The following is a 17189-nucleotide window of genomic DNA, read 5'->3' on the forward strand; positions in this document are numbered from 1 at the left end:
CAGATGGGACTCGAACCCACATTCCCTGGCTTAGGAGGCCAGTGCCTTATGCATTAGGCCACTGGGGCTCTTGCTAAAGCTTGCGGATGTCCAGTACCCACGATGAACGCAACCTATACTTCTGGAATATATCAGAGGGCTCTGTTCTCAGTACAGTCTATTCTAGTCAGACACCTGAGAGACAGAAAAATGAAAAGTCAGTACAATGCTTCAACTCAATTTTGTTTCTGTACTGCTTTGTGCAAACACGACCATAGCTGAAGGGAATTAGCAGATCTTTTGTCATTTCAATCATTATGAATTTCAGTTTCCCTTTCACCCACTGAGCAGGGGACTTAGCAGATCTTTTGTATTTTCAATCTTTCTGGATTTCAGTTTCCCTTTCACCCAATCTTTGACATCCAGTGACATTTGAAAAATCCACACGTTGTTCCGCGTCACCTCTTTTGGCCAAATATGTAGAAGTCTGGAGGTCCTGGAGAAGATTCAGCAAGAGATCTTTGATAAGATAGGCCAATGTAACACATCTCTCGACATTACCCCTTGTCATCACGCCATCTGTTGTCAGCAAATCAACCTCATGGCTCAAGGGAATTGGCAGATCTTTTGTACAAGCATATGAACATATCAGCTTGGCAAACATGCTTTTAAGTTTTGAAATTTCCAGGTCTACTTCTAAACATCTTGTCGAGCACCATTTTCATTCACTTTCTTGAAAGGGACTTAAATTTTTTACAACACAAGCTTGAATTTGTAGGTTATTTTGAGTGTCTATTGGGATTTGCTAGAGTGAAGCATGAAGTGCCTTGAAGAGTTTCATTAAATTAAAACATTGAAAGAAATGCTATAGAGTGAATTCACCCTGTCTTTAGAGGCTTTCTATCAATTTTTGACTCACACCCCTCTGACATTGAAAGGTGTGCTATTTTTGGACTAAAGGAATGCTTTTTTAGGACTAAAGCTGACTTACCAGAGGATGGTTTCGATCCATCGACCTCTGGGTTATGGGCCCAGCACGCTTCCGCTGCGCCACTCTGCTTTCCCAGCACCCCAGATGGGACTCGAACCCACATTCCCTGGCTTAGGAGGCCAGTGCCTTATGCATTAGGCCACTGGGGCTCTTGCTAAAGCTTGCGGATGTCCAGTACCCACGATGAACGCAACCTATACTTCTGGAATATATCAGAGGGCTCTGTTCTCAGTACAGTCTATTCTAGTCAGACACCTGAGAGACAGAAAAATGAAAAGTCAGTACAATGCTTCAACTCAATTTTGTTTCTGTACTGCTTTGTGCAAACATGACCATAGCTGAAGGGAATTAGCAGATCTTTTGTCATTTCAATCATTATGAATTTCAGTTTCCCTTTCACCCACTGAGCAGGGGACTTAGCAGATCTTTTGTATTTTCAATCTTTCTGGATTTCAGTTTCCCTTTCACCCAATCTTTGACATCCAGTGACATTTGAAAAATACACACGTTGTTCCGCGTCACCTCTTTTGGCCAAATATGTAGAAGTCTGGAGGTCCTGGAGAAGATTCAGCAAGAGATCTTTGATAAGATAGGCCAGTGTAACACATCTCTCGACATTACCCCTTGTCATCACGCCATCTGTTGTCAGCAAATCAACCTCATGGCTCAAGGGAATTAGCAGATCTTTTGTACAAGCATATGAACATAACAACTTGGCAAACATGCTTTTAAGTTTTGAAATTTCCAGGTCTACTTCTAAACATCTTGTCGAGCACCATTTTCATTCACTTTCTTGAAAGGGACTTAAATTTTTTACAACACAAGCTTGAATTTGTAGGTTATTTTGAGTGTCTATTGGGATTTGCTAGAGTGAAGCATGAAGTGCCTTGAAGAGTTTCATTAAATTAAAACATTGAAAGAAATGCTATAGAGTGAATTCACCCTGTCTTTAGAGGCTTTCTATCAATTTTTGACTCACACCCCTCTGACATTGAAAGGTGTGCTATTTTTGGACTAAAGGAATGCTTTTTTAGGACTAAAGCTGACTTAGCAGAGGATGGTTTCGATCCATCGACCTCTGGGTTATGGGCCCAGCACGCTTCCGCTGCGCCACTCTGCTTTCCCAGCACCCCAGATGGGACTCGAACCCACATTCCCTGGCTTAGGAGGCCAGTGCCTTATGCATTAGGCCACTGGGGATCTTGCTAAAGCTTGCGGATGTCCAGTACCCACGATGAACGCAACCTATACTTCTGGAATATATCAGAGGGCTCTGTTCTCAGTACAGTCTGTTCTAGTCAGACACCTGAGAGACAGAAAAATGAAAAGTCAGTACAATGCTTCAACTCAATTTTGTTTCTGTACTGCTTTGTGCAAACACGACCATAGCTGAAGGGAATTAGCAGATCTTTTGTCATTTCAATCATTATGAATTTCAGTTTCCCTTTCACCCACTGAGCAGGGGACTTAGCAGATCTTTTGTATTTTCAATCTTTCTGGATTTCAGTTTCCCTTTCACCCAATCTTTGACATCCAGTGACATTTGAAAAATCCACACGTTGTTCCGCGTCACCTCTTTTGGCCAAATATGTAGAAGTCTGGAGGTCCTGGAGAAGATTCAGCAAGAGATCTTTGATAAGATAGGCCAATGTAACACATCTCTCGACATTACCCCTTGTCATCACGCCATCTGTTATCAGCAAATCAACCTCATGGCTCAAGGGAATTGGCAGATCTTTTGTACAAGCATATGAACATATCAGCTTGGCAAACATGCTTTTAAGTTTTGAAATTTCCAGGTCTACTTCTAAACATCTTGTCGAGCACCATTTTCATTCACTTTCTTGAAAGGGACTTAAATTTTTTACAACACAAGCTTGAATTTGTAGGTTATTTTGAGTGTCTATTGGGATTTGCTAGAGTGAAGCATGAAGTGCCTTGAAGAGTTTCATTAAATTAAAACATTGAAAGAAATGCTATAGAGTGAATTCACCCTGTCTTTAGAGGCTTTCTATCAATTTTTGACTCACACCCCTCTGACATTGAAAGGTGTGCTATTTTTGGACTAAAGGAATGCTTTTTTAGGACTAAAGTTGACTTAGCAGAGGATGGTTTCGATCCATCGACCTCTGGGTTATGGGCCCAGCACGCTTCCGCTGCGCCACTCTGCTTTCCCAGCACCCCAGATGGGACTCGAACCCACAATCCCTGGCTTAGGAGGCCAGTGCCTTATCCATTAGGCCACTGGGGCTCTTGCTAAAGCTTGCGGATGTCCAGTACCCACGATGAACGCAACCTATACTTCTGGAATATATCAGAGGGCTCTGTTCTCAGTACAGTCTGTTCTAGTCAGACACCTGAGAGACAGAAAAATGAAAAGTCAGTACAATGCTTCAACTCAATTTTGTTTCTGTACTGCTTTGTGCAAACACGACCATAGCTGAAGGGAATTAGCAAATCTTTTGTCATTTCAGTCATTATGAATTTCAGTTTCCCTTTCACCCACTGAGCAGGGGACTTAGCAGATCTTTTGTATTTTCAATCTTTCTGGATTTCAGTTTCCCTTTCACCCAATCTTTGATATCCAGTGACATTTGAAAAATCCACACGTTGTTCCGCGTCACCTCTTTTGGCCAAATATGTAGGAGAAGTCTGGAGGTCCTGGAGAAGATTCAGCAAGAGATCTTTGATAAGATAGGCCAGTGTAACACATCTCTCGACATTACCCCTTGTCATCACGCCATCTGTTGTCAGCAAATCAACCTCATGGCTCAAGGGAATTAGCAGATCTTTTGTACAAGCATATGAACTTGGCAAACATGCTTTTAAGTTTTGAAATTTCCAGGTCTACTTCTAAACATCTTGTCGAGCACCATTTTCATTCACTTTCTTGAAAGGGACTTACATTTTTTACAACACAAGCTTGAATTTGTAGGTTATTTTGAGTGTCTATTGGGATGTGCTAGAGTGAAGCATGAAGTGCCTTGAAGAGTTTCATTAAATTAAAACATTGAAAGAAATGCTATAGAGTGAATTCACCCTGTCTTTAGAGGCTTTCTATCAATTTTTGACTCACACCCCTCTGACATTGAAAGGTGTGCTATTTTTGGACTAAAGGAATGCTTTTTTAGGACTAAAGCTGACTTAGCAGAGGATGGTTTCGATCCATCGACCTCTGGGTTATGGGCCCAGCACGCTTCCGCTGCGCCACTCTGCTTTCCCAGCACCCCAGATGGGACTCGAACCCACAATCCCTGGCTTAGGAGGCCAGTGCCTTATCCATTAGGCCACTGGGGCTCTTGCTAAAGCTTGCGGATGTCCAGTACCCACGATGAACGCAACCTATACTTCTGGAATATATCAGAGGGCTCTGTTCTCAGTACAGTCTGTTCTAGTCAGACACCTGAGAGACAGAAAAATGAAAAGTCAGTACAATGCTTCAACTCAATTTTGTTTCTGTACTGCTTTGTGCAAACACGACCATAGCTGAAGGGAATTAGCAGATCTTTTGTCATTTCAATCATTATGAATTTCTGTTTCCCTTTCACCCACTGAGCAGGGGACTTAGCAGATCTTTTGTATTTTCAATCTTTCTGGATTTCAGTTTCCCTTTCACCCAATCTTTGACATCCAGTGACATTTGAAAAATCCACACGTTGTTCCGCGTCACCTCTTTTGGCCAAATATGTAGAAGTCTGGAGGTCCTGGAGAAGATTCAGCAAGAGATCTTTGATAAGATAGGCCAATGTAACACATCTCTCGACATTACCCCTTGTCATCACGCCATCTGTTGTCAGCAAATCAACCTCATGGCTCAAGGGAATTAGCAGATCTTTTGTACAAGCATATGAACATATCAACTTGGCAAACATGCTTTTAAGTTTTGAAATTTCCAGGTCTACTTCTAAACATCTTGTCGAGCACCATTTTCATTCACTTTCTTGAAAGGGACTTAAATTTTTTACAACACAAGCTTGAATTTGTAGGTTATTTTGAGTGTCTATTGGGATTTGCTAGAGTGAAGCATGAAGTGCCTTGAAGAGTTTCATTAAATTAAAACATTGAAAGAAATGCTATAGAGTGAATTCACCCTGTCTTTAGAGGCTTTCTATCAATTTTTGACTCACACCCCTCTGACATTGAAAGGTGTGCTATTTTTGGACTAAAGGAATGCTTTTTTAGGACTAAAGCTGACTTAGCAGAGGATGGTTTCGATCCATCGACCTCTGGGTTATGGGCCCAGCACGCTTCCGCTGCGCCACTCTGCTTTCCCAGCACCCCAGATGGGACTCGAACCCACATTCCCTGGCTTAGGAGGCCAGTGCCTTATGCATTAGGCCACTGGGGCTCTTGCTAAAGCTTGCGGATGTCCAGTACCCACGATGAACGCAACCTATACTTCTGGAATATATCAGAGGGCTCTGTTCTCAGTACAGTCTATTCTAGTCAGACACCTGAGAGACAGAAAAATGAAAAGTCAGTACAATGCTTCAACTCAATTTTGTTTCTGTACTGCTTTGTGCAAACACGACCATAGCTGAAGGGAATTAGCAGATCTTTTGTCATTTCAATCATTATGAATTTCAGTTTCCCTTTCACCCACTGAGCAGGGGACTTAGCAGATCTTTTGTATTTTCAATCTTTCTGGATTTCAGTTTCCCTTTCACCCAATCTTTGACATCCAGTGACATTTGAAAAATCCACACGTTGTTCCGCGTCACCTCTTTTGGCCAAATATGTAGAAGTCTGGAGGTCCTGGAGAAGATTCAGCAAGAGATCTTTGATAAGATAGGCCAATGTAACACATCTCTCGACATTACCCCTTGTCATCACGCCATCTGTTGTCAGCAAATCAACCTCATGGCTCAAGGGAATTGGCAGATCTTTTGTACAAGCATATGAACATATCAGCTTGGCAAACATGCTTTTAAGTTTTGAAATTTCCAGGTCTACTTCTAAACATCTTGTCGAGCACCATTTTCATTCACTTTCTTGAAAGGGACTTAAATTTTTTACAACACAAGCTTGAATTTGTAGGTTATTTTGAGTGTCTATTGGGATTTGCTAGAGTGAAGCATGAAGTGCCTTGAAGAGTTTCATTAAATTAAAACATTGAAAGAAATGCTATAGAGTGAATTCACCCTGTCTTTAGAGGCTTTCTATCAATTTTTGACTCACACCCCTCTGACATTGAAAGGTGTGCTATTTTTGGACTAAAGGAATGCTTTTTTAGGACTAAAGCTGACTTACCAGAGGATGGTTTCGATCCATCGACCTCTGGGTTATGGGCCCAGCACGCTTCCGCTGCGCCACTCTGCTTTCCCAGCACCCCAGATGGGACTCGAACCCACATTCCCTGGCTTAGGAGGCCAGTGCCTTATGCATTAGGCCACTGGGGCTCTTGCTAAAGCTTGCGGATGTCCAGTACCCACGATGAACGCAACCTATACTTCTGGAATATATCAGAGGGCTCTGTTCTCAGTACAGTCTATTCTAGTCAGACACCTGAGAGACAGAAAAATGAAAAGTCAGTACAATGCTTCAACTCAATTTTGTTTCTGTACTGCTTTGTGCAAACATGACCATAGCTGAAGGGAATTAGCAGATCTTTTGTCATTTCAATCATTATGAATTTCAGTTTCCCTTTCACCCACTGAGCAGGGGACTTAGCAGATCTTTTGTATTTTCAATCTTTCTGGATTTCAGTTTCCCTTTCACCCAATCTTTGACATCCAGTGACATTTGAAAAATACACACGTTGTTCCGCGTCACCTCTTTTGGCCAAATATGTAGAAGTCTGGAGGTCCTGGAGAAGATTCAGCAAGAGATCTTTGATAAGATAGGCCAGTGTAACACATCTCTCGACATTACCCCTTGTCATCACGCCATCTGTTGTCAGCAAATCAACCTCATGGCTCAAGGGAATTAGCAGATCTTTTGTACAAGCATATGAACATAACAACTTGGCAAACATGCTTTTAAGTTTTGAAATTTCCAGGTCTACTTCTAAACATCTTGTCGAGCACCATTTTCATTCACTTTCTTGAAAGGGACTTAAATTTTTTACAACACAAGCTTGAATTTGTAGGTTATTTTGAGTGTCTATTGGGATTTGCTAGAGTGAAGCATGAAGTGCCTTGAAGAGTTTCATTAAATTAAAACATTGAAAGAAATGCTATAGAGTGAATTCACCCTGTCTTTAGAGGCTTTCTATCAATTTTTGACTCACACCCCTCTGACATTGAAAGGTGTGCTATTTTTGGACTAAAGGAATGCTTTTTTAGGACTAAAGCTGACTTAGCAGAGGATGGTTTCGATCCATCGACCTCTGGGTTATGGGCCCAGCACGCTTCCGCTGCGCCACTCTGCTTTCCCAGCACCCCAGATGGGACTCGAACCCACATTCCCTGGCTTAGGAGGCCAGTGCCTTATGCATTAGGCCACTGGGGATCTTGCTAAAGCTTGCGGATGTCCAGTACCCACGATGAACGCAACCTATACTTCTGGAATATATCAGAGGGCTCTGTTCTCAGTACAGTCTGTTCTAGTCAGACACCTGAGAGACAGAAAAATGAAAAGTCAGTACAATGCTTCAACTCAATTTTGTTTCTGTACTGCTTTGTGCAAACACGACCATAGCTGAAGGGAATTAGCAGATCTTTTGTCATTTCAATCATTATGAATTTCAGTTTCCCTTTCACCCACTGAGCAGGGGACTTAGCAGATCTTTTGTATTTTCAATCTTTCTGGATTTCAGTTTCCCTTTCACCCAATCTTTGACATCCAGTGACATTTGAAAAATCCACACGTTGTTCCGCGTCACCTCTTTTGGCCAAATATGTAGAAGTCTGGAGGTCCTGGAGAAGATTCAGCAAGAGATCTTTGATAAGATAGGCCAATGTAACACATCTCTCGACATTACCCCTTGTCATCACGCCATCTGTTATCAGCAAATCAACCTCATGGCTCAAGGGAATTGGCAGATCTTTTGTACAAGCATATGAACATATCAGCTTGGCAAACATGCTTTTAAGTTTTGAAATTTCCAGGTCTACTTCTAAACATCTTGTCGAGCACCATTTTCATTCACTTTCTTGAAAGGGACTTAAATTTTTTACAACACAAGCTTGAATTTGTAGGTTATTTTGAGTGTCTATTGGGATTTGCTAGAGTGAAGCATGAAGTGCCTTGAAGAGTTTCATTAAATTAAAACATTGAAAGAAATGCTATAGAGTGAATTCACCCTGTCTTTAGAGGCTTTCTATCAATTTTTGACTCACACCCCTCTGACATTGAAAGGTGTGCTATTTTTGGACTAAAGGAATGCTTTTTTAGGACTAAAGTTGACTTAGCAGAGGATGGTTTCGATCCATCGACCTCTGGGTTATGGGCCCAGCACGCTTCCGCTGCGCCACTCTGCTTTCCCAGCACCCCAGATGGGACTCGAACCCACAATCCCTGGCTTAGGAGGCCAGTGCCTTATCCATTAGGCCACTGGGGCTCTTGCTAAAGCTTGCGGATGTCCAGTACCCACGATGAACGCAACCTATACTTCTGGAATATATCAGAGGGCTCTGTTCTCAGTACAGTCTGTTCTAGTCAGACACCTGAGAGACAGAAAAATGAAAAGTCAGTACAATGCTTCAACTCAATTTTGTTTCTGTACTGCTTTGTGCAAACACGACCATAGCTGAAGGGAATTAGCAAATCTTTTGTCATTTCAGTCATTATGAATTTCAGTTTCCCTTTCACCCACTGAGCAGGGGACTTAGCAGATCTTTTGTATTTTCAATCTTTCTGGATTTCAGTTTCCCTTTCACCCAATCTTTGATATCCAGTGACATTTGAAAAATCCACACGTTGTTCCGCGTCACCTCTTTTGGCCAAATATGTAGGAGAAGTCTGGAGGTCCTGGAGAAGATTCAGCAAGAGATCTTTGATAAGATAGGCCAGTGTAACACATCTCTCGACATTACCCCTTGTCATCACGCCATCTGTTGTCAGCAAATCAACCTCATGGCTCAAGGGAATTAGCAGATCTTTTGTACAAGCATATGAACTTGGCAAACATGCTTTTAAGTTTTGAAATTTCCAGGTCTACTTCTAAACATCTTGTCGAGCACCATTTTCATTCACTTTCTTGAAAGGGACTTACATTTTTTACAACACAAGCTTGAATTTGTAGGTTATTTTGAGTGTCTATTGGGATGTGCTAGAGTGAAGCATGAAGTGCCTTGAAGAGTTTCATTAAATTAAAACATTGAAAGAAATGCTATAGAGTGAATTCACCCTGTCTTTAGAGGCTTTCTATCAATTTTTGACTCACACCCCTCTGACATTGAAAGGTGTGCTATTTTTGGACTAAAGGAATGCTTTTTTAGGACTAAAGCTGACTTAGCAGAGGATGGTTTCGATCCATCGACCTCTGGGTTATGGGCCCAGCACGCTTCCGCTGCGCCACTCTGCTTTCCCAGCACCCCAGATGGGACTCGAACCCACATTCCCTGGCTTAGGAGGCCAGTGCCTTATGCATTAGGCCACTAGGGAACTCGCTAAAGCTTGCGGATGTCCAGTACCCACGATGAACGCAACCTATACTTCTGGAATATATCAGAGGGCTCTGTTCTCAGTACAGTCTGTTCTAGTCAGACACCTGAGAGACAGAAAAATGAAAAGTCAGTACAATGCTTCAACTCAATTTTGTTTCTGTACTGCTTTGTGCAAACACGACCATAGCTGAAGGGAATTAGCAGATCTTTTGTCATTTCAATCATTATGAATTTCAGTTTCCCTTTCACCCACTGAGCAGGGGACTTAGCAGATCTTTTGTATTTTCAATCTTTCTGGATTTCAGTTTCCCTTTCACCCAATCTTTGACATCCAGTGACATTTGAAAAATCCACACGTTGTTCCGCGTCACCTCTTTTGGCCAAATATGTAGAAGTCTGGAGGTCCTGGAGAAGATTCAGCAAGAGATCTTTGATAAGATAGGCCAATGTAACACATCTCTCGACATTACCCCTTGTCATCACGCCATCTGTTATCAGCAAATCAACCTCATGGCTCAAGGGAATTGGCAGATCTTTTGTACAAGCATATGAACATATCAGCTTGGCAAACATGCTTTTAAGTTTTGAAATTTCCAGGTCTACTTCTAAACATCTTGTCGAGCACCATTTTCATTCACTTTCTTGAAAGGGACTTAAATTTTTTACAACACAAGCTTGAATTTGTAGGTTATTTTGAGTGTCTATTGGGATTTGCTAGAGTGAAGCATGAAGTGCCTTGAAGAGTTTCATTAAATTAAAACATTGAAAGAAATGCTATAGAGTGAATTCACCCTGTCTTTAGAGGCTTTCTATCAATTTTTGACTCACACCCCTCTGACATTGAAAGGTGTGCTATTTTTGGACTAAAGGAATGCTTTTTTAGGACTAAAGTTGACTTAGCAGAGGATGGTTTCGATCCATCGACCTCTGGGTTATGGGCCCAGCACGCTTCCGCTGCGCCACTCTGCTTTCCCAGCACCCCAGATGGGACTCGAACCCACAATCCCTGGCTTAGGAGGCCAGTGCCTTATCCATTAGGCCACTGGGGCTCTTGCTAAAGCTTGCGGATGTCCAGTACCCACGATGAACGCAACCTATACTTCTGGAATATATCAGAGGGCTCTGTTCTCAGTACAGTCTGTTCTAGTCAGACACCTGAGAGACAGAAAAATGAAAAGTCAGTACAATGCTTCAACTCAATTTTGTTTCTGTACTGCTTTGTGCAAACACGACCATAGCTGAAGGGAATTAGCAAATCTTTTGTCATTTCAGTCATTATGAATTTCAGTTTCCCTTTCACCCACTGAGCAGGGGACTTAGCAGATCTTTTGTATTTTCAATCTTTCTGGATTTCAGTTTCCCTTTCACCCAATCTTTGATATCCAGTGACATTTGAAAAATCCACACGTTGTTCCGCGTCACCTCTTTTGGCCAAATATGTAGGAGAAGTCTGGAGGTCCTGGAGAAGATTCAGCAAGAGATCTTTGATAAGATAGGCCAGTGTAACACATCTCTCGACATTACCCCTTGTCATCACGCCATCTGTTGTCAGCAAATCAACCTCATGGCTCAAGGGAATTAGCAGATCTTTTGTACAAGCATATGAACTTGGCAAACATGCTTTTAAGTTTTGAAATTTCCAGGTCTACTTCTAAACATCTTGTCGAGCACCATTTTCATTCACTTTCTTGAAAGGGACTTACATTTTTTACAACACAAGCTTGAATTTGTAGGTTATTTTGAGTGTCTATTGGGATGTGCTAGAGTGAAGCATGAAGTGCCTTGAAGAGTTTCATTAAATTAAAACATTGAAAGAAATGCTATAGAGTGAATTCACCCTGTCTTTAGAGGCTTTCTATCAATTTTTGACTCACACCCCTCTGACATTGAAAGGTGTGCTATTTTTGGACTAAAGGAATGCTTTTTTAGGACTAAAGCTGACTTAGCAGAGGATGGTTTCGATCCATCGACCTCTGGGTTATGGGCCCAGCACGCTTCCGCTGCGCCACTCTGCTTTCCCAGCACCCCAGATGGGACTCGAACCCACATTCCCTGGCTTAGGAGGCCAGTGCCTTATGCATTAGGCCACTAGGGAACTCGCTAAAGCTTGCGGATGTCCAGTACCCACGATGAACGCAACCTATACTTCTGGAATATATCAGAGGGCTCTGTTCTCAGTACAGTCTGTTCTAGTCAGACACCTGAGAGACAGAAAAATGAAAAGTCAGTACAATGCTTCAACTCAATTTTGTTTCTGTACTGCTTTGTGCAAACACGACCATAGCTGAAGGGAATTAGCAGATCTTTTGTCATTTCAATCATTATGAATTTCAGTTTCCCTTTCACCCACTGAGCAGGGGACTTAGCAGATCTTTTGTATTTTCAATCTTTCTGGATTTCAGTTTCCCTTTCACCCAATCTTTGACATCCAGTGACATTTGAAAAATCCACACGTTGTTCCGCGTCACCTCTTTTGGCCAAATATGTAGAAGTCTGGAGGTCCTGGAGAAGATTCAGCAAGAGATCTTTGATAAGATAGGCCAATGTAACACATCTCTCGACATTACCCCTTGTCATCACGCCATCTGTTATCAGCAAATCAACCTCATGGCTCAAGGGAATTGGCAGATCTTTTGTACAAGCATATGAACATATCAGCTTGGCAAACATGCTTTTAAGTTTTGAAATTTCCAGGTCTACTTCTAAACATCTTGTCGAGCACCATTTTCATTCACTTTCTTGAAAGGGACTTAAATTTTTTACAACACAAGCTTGAATTTGTAGGTTATTTTGAGTGTCTATTGGGATTTGCTAGAGTGAAGCATGAAGTGCCTTGAAGAGTTTCATTAAATTAAAACATTGAAAGAAATGCTATAGAGTGAATTCACCCTGTCTTTAGAGGCTTTCTATCAATTTTTGACTCACACCCCTCTGACATTGAAAGGTGTGCTATTTTTGGACTAAAGGAATGCTTTTTTAGGACTAAAGCTGACTTAGCAGAGGATGGTTTCGATCCATCGACCTCTGGGTTATGGGCCCAGCACGCTTCCGCTGCGCCACTCTGCTTTCCCAGCACCCCAGATGGGACTCGAACCCACAATCCCTGGCTTAGGAGGCCAGCGCCTTATCCATTAGGCCACTGGGGCTCTTGCTAAAGCTTGCGGATGTCCAGTACCCACGATGAACGCAACCTATACTTCTGGAATATATCAGAGGGCTCTGTTCTCAGTACAGTCTGTTCTAGTCAGACACCTGAGAGACAGAAAAATGAAAAGTCAGTACAATGCTTCAACTCAATTTTGTTTCTGTACTGCTTTGTGCAAACACGACCATAGCTGAAGGGAATTAGCAAATCTTTTGTCATTTCAGTCATTATGAATTTCAGTTTCCCTTTCACCCACTGAGCAGGGGACTTAGCAGATCTTTTGTATTTTCAATCTTTCTGGATTTCAGTTTCCCTTTCACCCAATCTTTGATATCCAGTGACATTTGAAAAATCCACACGTTGTTCCGCGTCACCTCTTTTGGCCAAATATGTAGGAGAAGTCTGGAGGTCCTGGAGAAGATTCAGCAAGAGATCTTTGATAAGATAGGCCAGTGTAACACATCTCTCGACATTACCCCTTGTCATCACGCCATCTGTTGTCAGCAAATCAACCTCATGGCTCAAGGGAATTAGCAGATCTTTTGTACAAGCATATGAACTTGGCAAACATGCTTTTAAGTTTTGAAATTTCCAGGTCTACTTCTAAACATCTTGTCGAGCACCATTTTCATTCACTTTCTTGAAAGGGACTTAAATTTTTTACAACACAAGCTTGAATTTGTAGGTTATTTTGAGTGTCTATTGGGATTTGCTAGAGTGAAGCATGAAGTGCCTTGAAGAGTTTCATTAAATTAAAACATTGAAAGAAATGCTATAGAGTGAATTCACCCTGTCTTTAGAGGCTTTCTATCAATTTTTGACTCACACCCCTCTGACATTGAAAGGTGTGCTATTTTTGGACTAAAGGAATGCTTTTTTAGGACTAAAGCTGACTTAGCAGAGGATGGTTTCGATCCATCGACCTCTGGGTTATGGGCCCAGCACGCTTCCGCTGCGCCACTCTGCTTTCCCAGCACCCCAGATGGGACTCGAACCCACAATCCCTGGCTTAGGAGGCCAGCGCCTTATCCATTAGGCCACTGGGGCTCTTGCTAAAGCTTGCGGATGTCCAGTACCCACGATGAACGCAACCTATACTTCTGGAATATATCAGAGGGCTCTGTTCTCAGTACAGTCTGTTCTAGTCAGACACCTGAGAGACAGAAAAATGAAAAGTCAGTACAATGCTTCAACTCAATTTTGTTTCTGTACTGCTTTGTGCAAACACGACCATAGCTGAAGGGAATTAGCAAATCTTTTGTCATTTCAGTCATTATGAATTTCAGTTTCCCTTTCACCCACTGAGCAGGGGACTTAGCAGATCTTTTGTATTTTCAATCTTTCTGGATTTCAGTTTCCCTTTCACCCAATCTTTGATATCCAGTGACATTTGAAAAATCCACACGTTGTTCCGCGTCACCTCTTTTGGCCAAATATGTAGGAGAAGTCTGGAGGTCCTGGAGAAGATTCAGCAAGAGATCTTTGATAAGATAGGCCAGTGTAACACATCTCTCGACATTACCCCTTGTCATCACGCCATCTGTTGTCAGCAAATCAACCTCATGGCTCAAGGGAATTAGCAGATCTTTTGTACAAGCATATGAACTTGGCAAACATGCTTTTAAGTTTTGAAATTTCCAGGTCTACTTCTAAACATCTTGTCGAGCACCATTTTCATTCACTTTCTTGAAAGGGACTTACATTTTTTACAACACAAGCTTGAATTTGTAGGTTATTTTGAGTGTCTATTGGGATGTGCTAGAGTGAAGCATGAAGTGCCTTGAAGAGTTTCATTAAATTAAAACATTGAAAGAAATGCTATAGAGTGAATTCACCCTGTCTTTAGAGGCTTTCTATCAATTTTTGACTCACACCCCTCTGACATTGAAAGGTGTGCTATTTTTGGACTAAAGGAATGCTTTTTTAGGACTAAAGCTGACTTAGCAGAGGATGGTTTCGATCCATCGACCTCTGGGTTATGGGCCCAGCACGCTTCCGCTGCGCCACTCTGCTTTCCCAGCACCCCAGATGGGACTCGAACCCACAATCCCTGGCTTAGGAGGCCAGTGCCTTATCCATTAGGCCACTGGGGCTCTTGCTAAAGCTTGCGGATGTCCAGTACCCACGATGAACGCAACCTATACTTCTGGAATATATCAGAGGGCTCTGTTCTCAGTACAGTCTGTTCTAGTCAGACACCTGAGAGACAGAAAAATGAAAAGTCAGTACAATGCTTCAACTCAATTTTGTTTCTGTACTGCTTTGTGCAAACACGACCATAGCTGAAGGGAATTAGCAGATCTTTTGTCATTTCAATCATTATGAATTTCTGTTTCCCTTTCACCCACTGAGCAGGGGACTTAGCAGATCTTTTGTATTTTCAATCTTTCTGGATTTCAGTTTCCCTTTCACCCAATCTTTGACATCCAGTGACATTTGAAAAATCCACACGTTGTTCCGCGTCACCTCTTTTGGCCAAATATGTAGAAGTCTGGAGGTCCTGGAGAAGATTCAGCAAGAGATCTTTGATAAGATAGGCCAATGTAACACATCTCTCGACATTACCCCTTGTCATCACGCCATCTGTTGTCAGCAAATCAACCTCATGGCTCAAGGGAATTAGCAGATCTTTTGTACAAGCATATGAACATATCAACTTGGCAAACATGCTTTTAAGTTTTGAAATTTCCAGGTCTACTTCTAAACATCTTGTCGAGCACCATTTTCATTCACTTTCTTGAAAGGGACTTAAATTTTTTACAACACAAGCTTGAATTTGTAGGTTATTTTGAGTGTCTATTGGGATTTGCTAGAGTGAAGCATGAAGTGCCTTGAAGAGTTTCATTAAATTAAAACATTGAAAGAAATGCTATAGAGTGAATTCACCCTGTCTTTAGAGGCTTTCTATCAATTTTTGACTCACACCCCTCTGACATTGAAAGGTGTGCTATTTTTGGACTAAAGGAATGCTTTTTTAGGACTAAAGCTGACTTAGCAGAGGATGGTTTCGATCCATCGACCTCTGGGTTATGGGCCCAGCACGCTTCCGCTGTGCCACTCTGCTTTCCCAGCACCCCAGATGGGACTCGAACCCACATTCCCTGGCTTAGGAGGCCAGTGCCTTATGCATTAGGCCACTGGGGATCTTGCTAAAGCTTGCGGATGTCCAGTACCCACGATGAACGCAACCTATACTTCTGGAATATATCAGAGGGCTCTGTTCTCAGTACAGTCTGTTCTAGTCAGACACCTGAGAGACAGAAAAATGAAAAGTCAGTACAATGCTTCAACTCAATTTTGTTTCTGTACTGCTTTGTGCAAACACGACCATAGCTGAAGGGAATTAGCAGATCTTTTGTCATTTCAATCATTATGAATTTCAGTTTCCCTTTCACCCACTGAGCAGGGGACTTAGCAGATCTTTTGTATTTTCAATCTTTCTGGATTTCAGTTTCCCTTTCACCCAATTTTTGACATCCAGTGACATTTGAAAAATCCACACGTTGTTCCGCGTCACCTCTTTTGGCCAAATATGTAGAAGTCTGGAGGTCCTGGAGAAGATTCAGCAAGAGATCTTTGATAAGATAGGCCAATGTAACACATCTCTCGACATTACCCCTTGTCATCACGCCATCTGTTATCAGCAAATCAACCTCATGGCTCAAGGGAATTGGCAGATCTTTTGTACAAGCATATGAACATATCAGCTTGGCAAACATGCTTTTAAGTTTTGAAATTTCCAGGTCTACTTCTAAACATCTTGTCGAGCACCATTTTCATTCACTTTCTTGAAAGGGACTTAAATTTTTTACAACACAAGCTTGAATTTGTAGGTTATTTTGAGTGTCTATTGGGATTTGCTAGAGTGAAGCATGAAGTGCCTTGAAGAGTTTCATTAAATTAAAACATTGAAAGAAATGCTATAGAGTGAATTCACCCTGTCTTTAGAGGCTTTCTATCAATTTTTGACTCACACCCCTCTGACATTGAAAGGTGTGCTATTTTTGGACTAAAGGAATGCTTTTTTAGGACTAAAGCTGACTTAGCAGAGGATGGTTTCGATCCATCGACCTCTGGGTTATGGGCCCAGCACGCTTCCGCTGCGCCACTCTGCTTTCCCAGCACCCCAGATGGGACTCGAACCCACAATCCCTGGCTTAGGAGGCCAGTGCCTTATCCATTAGGCCACTGGGGCTCTTGCTATAGCTTGCGGATGTCCAGTACCCACGATGAACGCAACCTATACTTCTGGAATATATCAGAGGGCTCTGTTCTCAGTACAGTCTGTTCTAGTCAGACACCTGAGAGACAGAAAAATGAAAAGTCAGTACAATGCTTCAACTCAATTTTGTTTCTGTACTGCTTTGTGCAAACACGACCATAGCTGAAGGGAATTAGCAGATCTTTTGTCATTTCAATCATTATGAATTTCAGTTTCCCTTTCACCCACTGAGCAGGGGACTTAGCAGATCTTTTGTATTTTCAATCTTTCTGGATTTCAGTTTCCCTTTCACCCAATCTTTGA

General features: G+C 42.0%; 21 non-coding genes across 21 annotated transcripts; all 21 read right to left on the reverse strand.

Annotated features, from left to right (window-relative positions):
- Window positions 1-2018: 2018 nt before the first annotated feature.
- On the reverse strand, window positions 2019-2090 carry trnam-cau (transfer RNA methionine (anticodon CAU)). The gene has a single exon. It is a non-coding gene; the product is annotated as a tRNA-Met (tRNA).
- Window positions 2091-3069: 979 nt separating this feature from the next.
- Window positions 3070-3141, reverse strand: trnam-cau (transfer RNA methionine (anticodon CAU)). Its single transcript has one exon. It is a non-coding gene; the product is annotated as a tRNA-Met (tRNA).
- Window positions 3142-3148: 7 nt separating this feature from the next.
- On the reverse strand, window positions 3149-3221 carry trnar-ccu (transfer RNA arginine (anticodon CCU)). Its single transcript has one exon. It is a non-coding gene; the product is annotated as a tRNA-Arg (tRNA).
- Window positions 3222-4115: 894 nt separating this feature from the next.
- On the reverse strand, window positions 4116-4187 carry trnam-cau (transfer RNA methionine (anticodon CAU)). Its single transcript has one exon. It is a non-coding gene; the product is annotated as a tRNA-Met (tRNA).
- Window positions 4188-4194: 7 nt separating this feature from the next.
- On the reverse strand, window positions 4195-4267 carry trnar-ccu (transfer RNA arginine (anticodon CCU)). The gene has a single exon. It is a non-coding gene; the product is annotated as a tRNA-Arg (tRNA).
- An 899-nt stretch (window positions 4268-5166) lies between these two features.
- On the reverse strand, window positions 5167-5238 carry trnam-cau (transfer RNA methionine (anticodon CAU)). The gene has a single exon. It is a non-coding gene; the product is annotated as a tRNA-Met (tRNA).
- Window positions 5239-7268: 2030 nt separating this feature from the next.
- trnam-cau (transfer RNA methionine (anticodon CAU)) lies at window positions 7269-7340 on the reverse strand. The gene has a single exon. It is a non-coding gene; the product is annotated as a tRNA-Met (tRNA).
- Window positions 7341-8319: 979 nt separating this feature from the next.
- trnam-cau (transfer RNA methionine (anticodon CAU)) lies at window positions 8320-8391 on the reverse strand. Its single transcript has one exon. It is a non-coding gene; the product is annotated as a tRNA-Met (tRNA).
- Window positions 8392-8398: 7 nt separating this feature from the next.
- Window positions 8399-8471, reverse strand: trnar-ccu (transfer RNA arginine (anticodon CCU)). Its single transcript has one exon. It is a non-coding gene; the product is annotated as a tRNA-Arg (tRNA).
- An 894-nt stretch (window positions 8472-9365) lies between these two features.
- Window positions 9366-9437, reverse strand: trnam-cau (transfer RNA methionine (anticodon CAU)). The gene has a single exon. It is a non-coding gene; the product is annotated as a tRNA-Met (tRNA).
- A 979-nt stretch (window positions 9438-10416) lies between these two features.
- Window positions 10417-10488, reverse strand: trnam-cau (transfer RNA methionine (anticodon CAU)). The gene has a single exon. It is a non-coding gene; the product is annotated as a tRNA-Met (tRNA).
- A 7-nt stretch (window positions 10489-10495) lies between these two features.
- trnar-ccu (transfer RNA arginine (anticodon CCU)) lies at window positions 10496-10568 on the reverse strand. The gene has a single exon. It is a non-coding gene; the product is annotated as a tRNA-Arg (tRNA).
- Window positions 10569-11462: 894 nt separating this feature from the next.
- On the reverse strand, window positions 11463-11534 carry trnam-cau (transfer RNA methionine (anticodon CAU)). Its single transcript has one exon. It is a non-coding gene; the product is annotated as a tRNA-Met (tRNA).
- Window positions 11535-12513: 979 nt separating this feature from the next.
- Window positions 12514-12585, reverse strand: trnam-cau (transfer RNA methionine (anticodon CAU)). The gene has a single exon. It is a non-coding gene; the product is annotated as a tRNA-Met (tRNA).
- A 7-nt stretch (window positions 12586-12592) lies between these two features.
- On the reverse strand, window positions 12593-12665 carry trnar-ccu (transfer RNA arginine (anticodon CCU)). The gene has a single exon. It is a non-coding gene; the product is annotated as a tRNA-Arg (tRNA).
- An 894-nt stretch (window positions 12666-13559) lies between these two features.
- trnam-cau (transfer RNA methionine (anticodon CAU)) lies at window positions 13560-13631 on the reverse strand. The gene has a single exon. It is a non-coding gene; the product is annotated as a tRNA-Met (tRNA).
- Window positions 13632-13638: 7 nt separating this feature from the next.
- Window positions 13639-13711, reverse strand: trnar-ccu (transfer RNA arginine (anticodon CCU)). The gene has a single exon. It is a non-coding gene; the product is annotated as a tRNA-Arg (tRNA).
- Window positions 13712-14605: 894 nt separating this feature from the next.
- trnam-cau (transfer RNA methionine (anticodon CAU)) lies at window positions 14606-14677 on the reverse strand. Its single transcript has one exon. It is a non-coding gene; the product is annotated as a tRNA-Met (tRNA).
- A 7-nt stretch (window positions 14678-14684) lies between these two features.
- On the reverse strand, window positions 14685-14757 carry trnar-ccu (transfer RNA arginine (anticodon CCU)). The gene has a single exon. It is a non-coding gene; the product is annotated as a tRNA-Arg (tRNA).
- A 1950-nt stretch (window positions 14758-16707) lies between these two features.
- trnam-cau (transfer RNA methionine (anticodon CAU)) lies at window positions 16708-16779 on the reverse strand. Its single transcript has one exon. It is a non-coding gene; the product is annotated as a tRNA-Met (tRNA).
- Window positions 16780-16786: 7 nt separating this feature from the next.
- Window positions 16787-16859, reverse strand: trnar-ccu (transfer RNA arginine (anticodon CCU)). The gene has a single exon. It is a non-coding gene; the product is annotated as a tRNA-Arg (tRNA).
- Window positions 16860-17189: the final 330 nt, after the last annotated feature.

The sequence above is a fragment of the Brachyhypopomus gauderio genome, unplaced genomic scaffold (genome assembly GCF_052324685.1).
Source record: "Brachyhypopomus gauderio isolate BG-103 unplaced genomic scaffold, BGAUD_0.2 sc194, whole genome shotgun sequence".
NCBI lineage: Eukaryota > Metazoa > Chordata > Actinopteri > Gymnotiformes > Hypopomidae > Brachyhypopomus > Brachyhypopomus gauderio.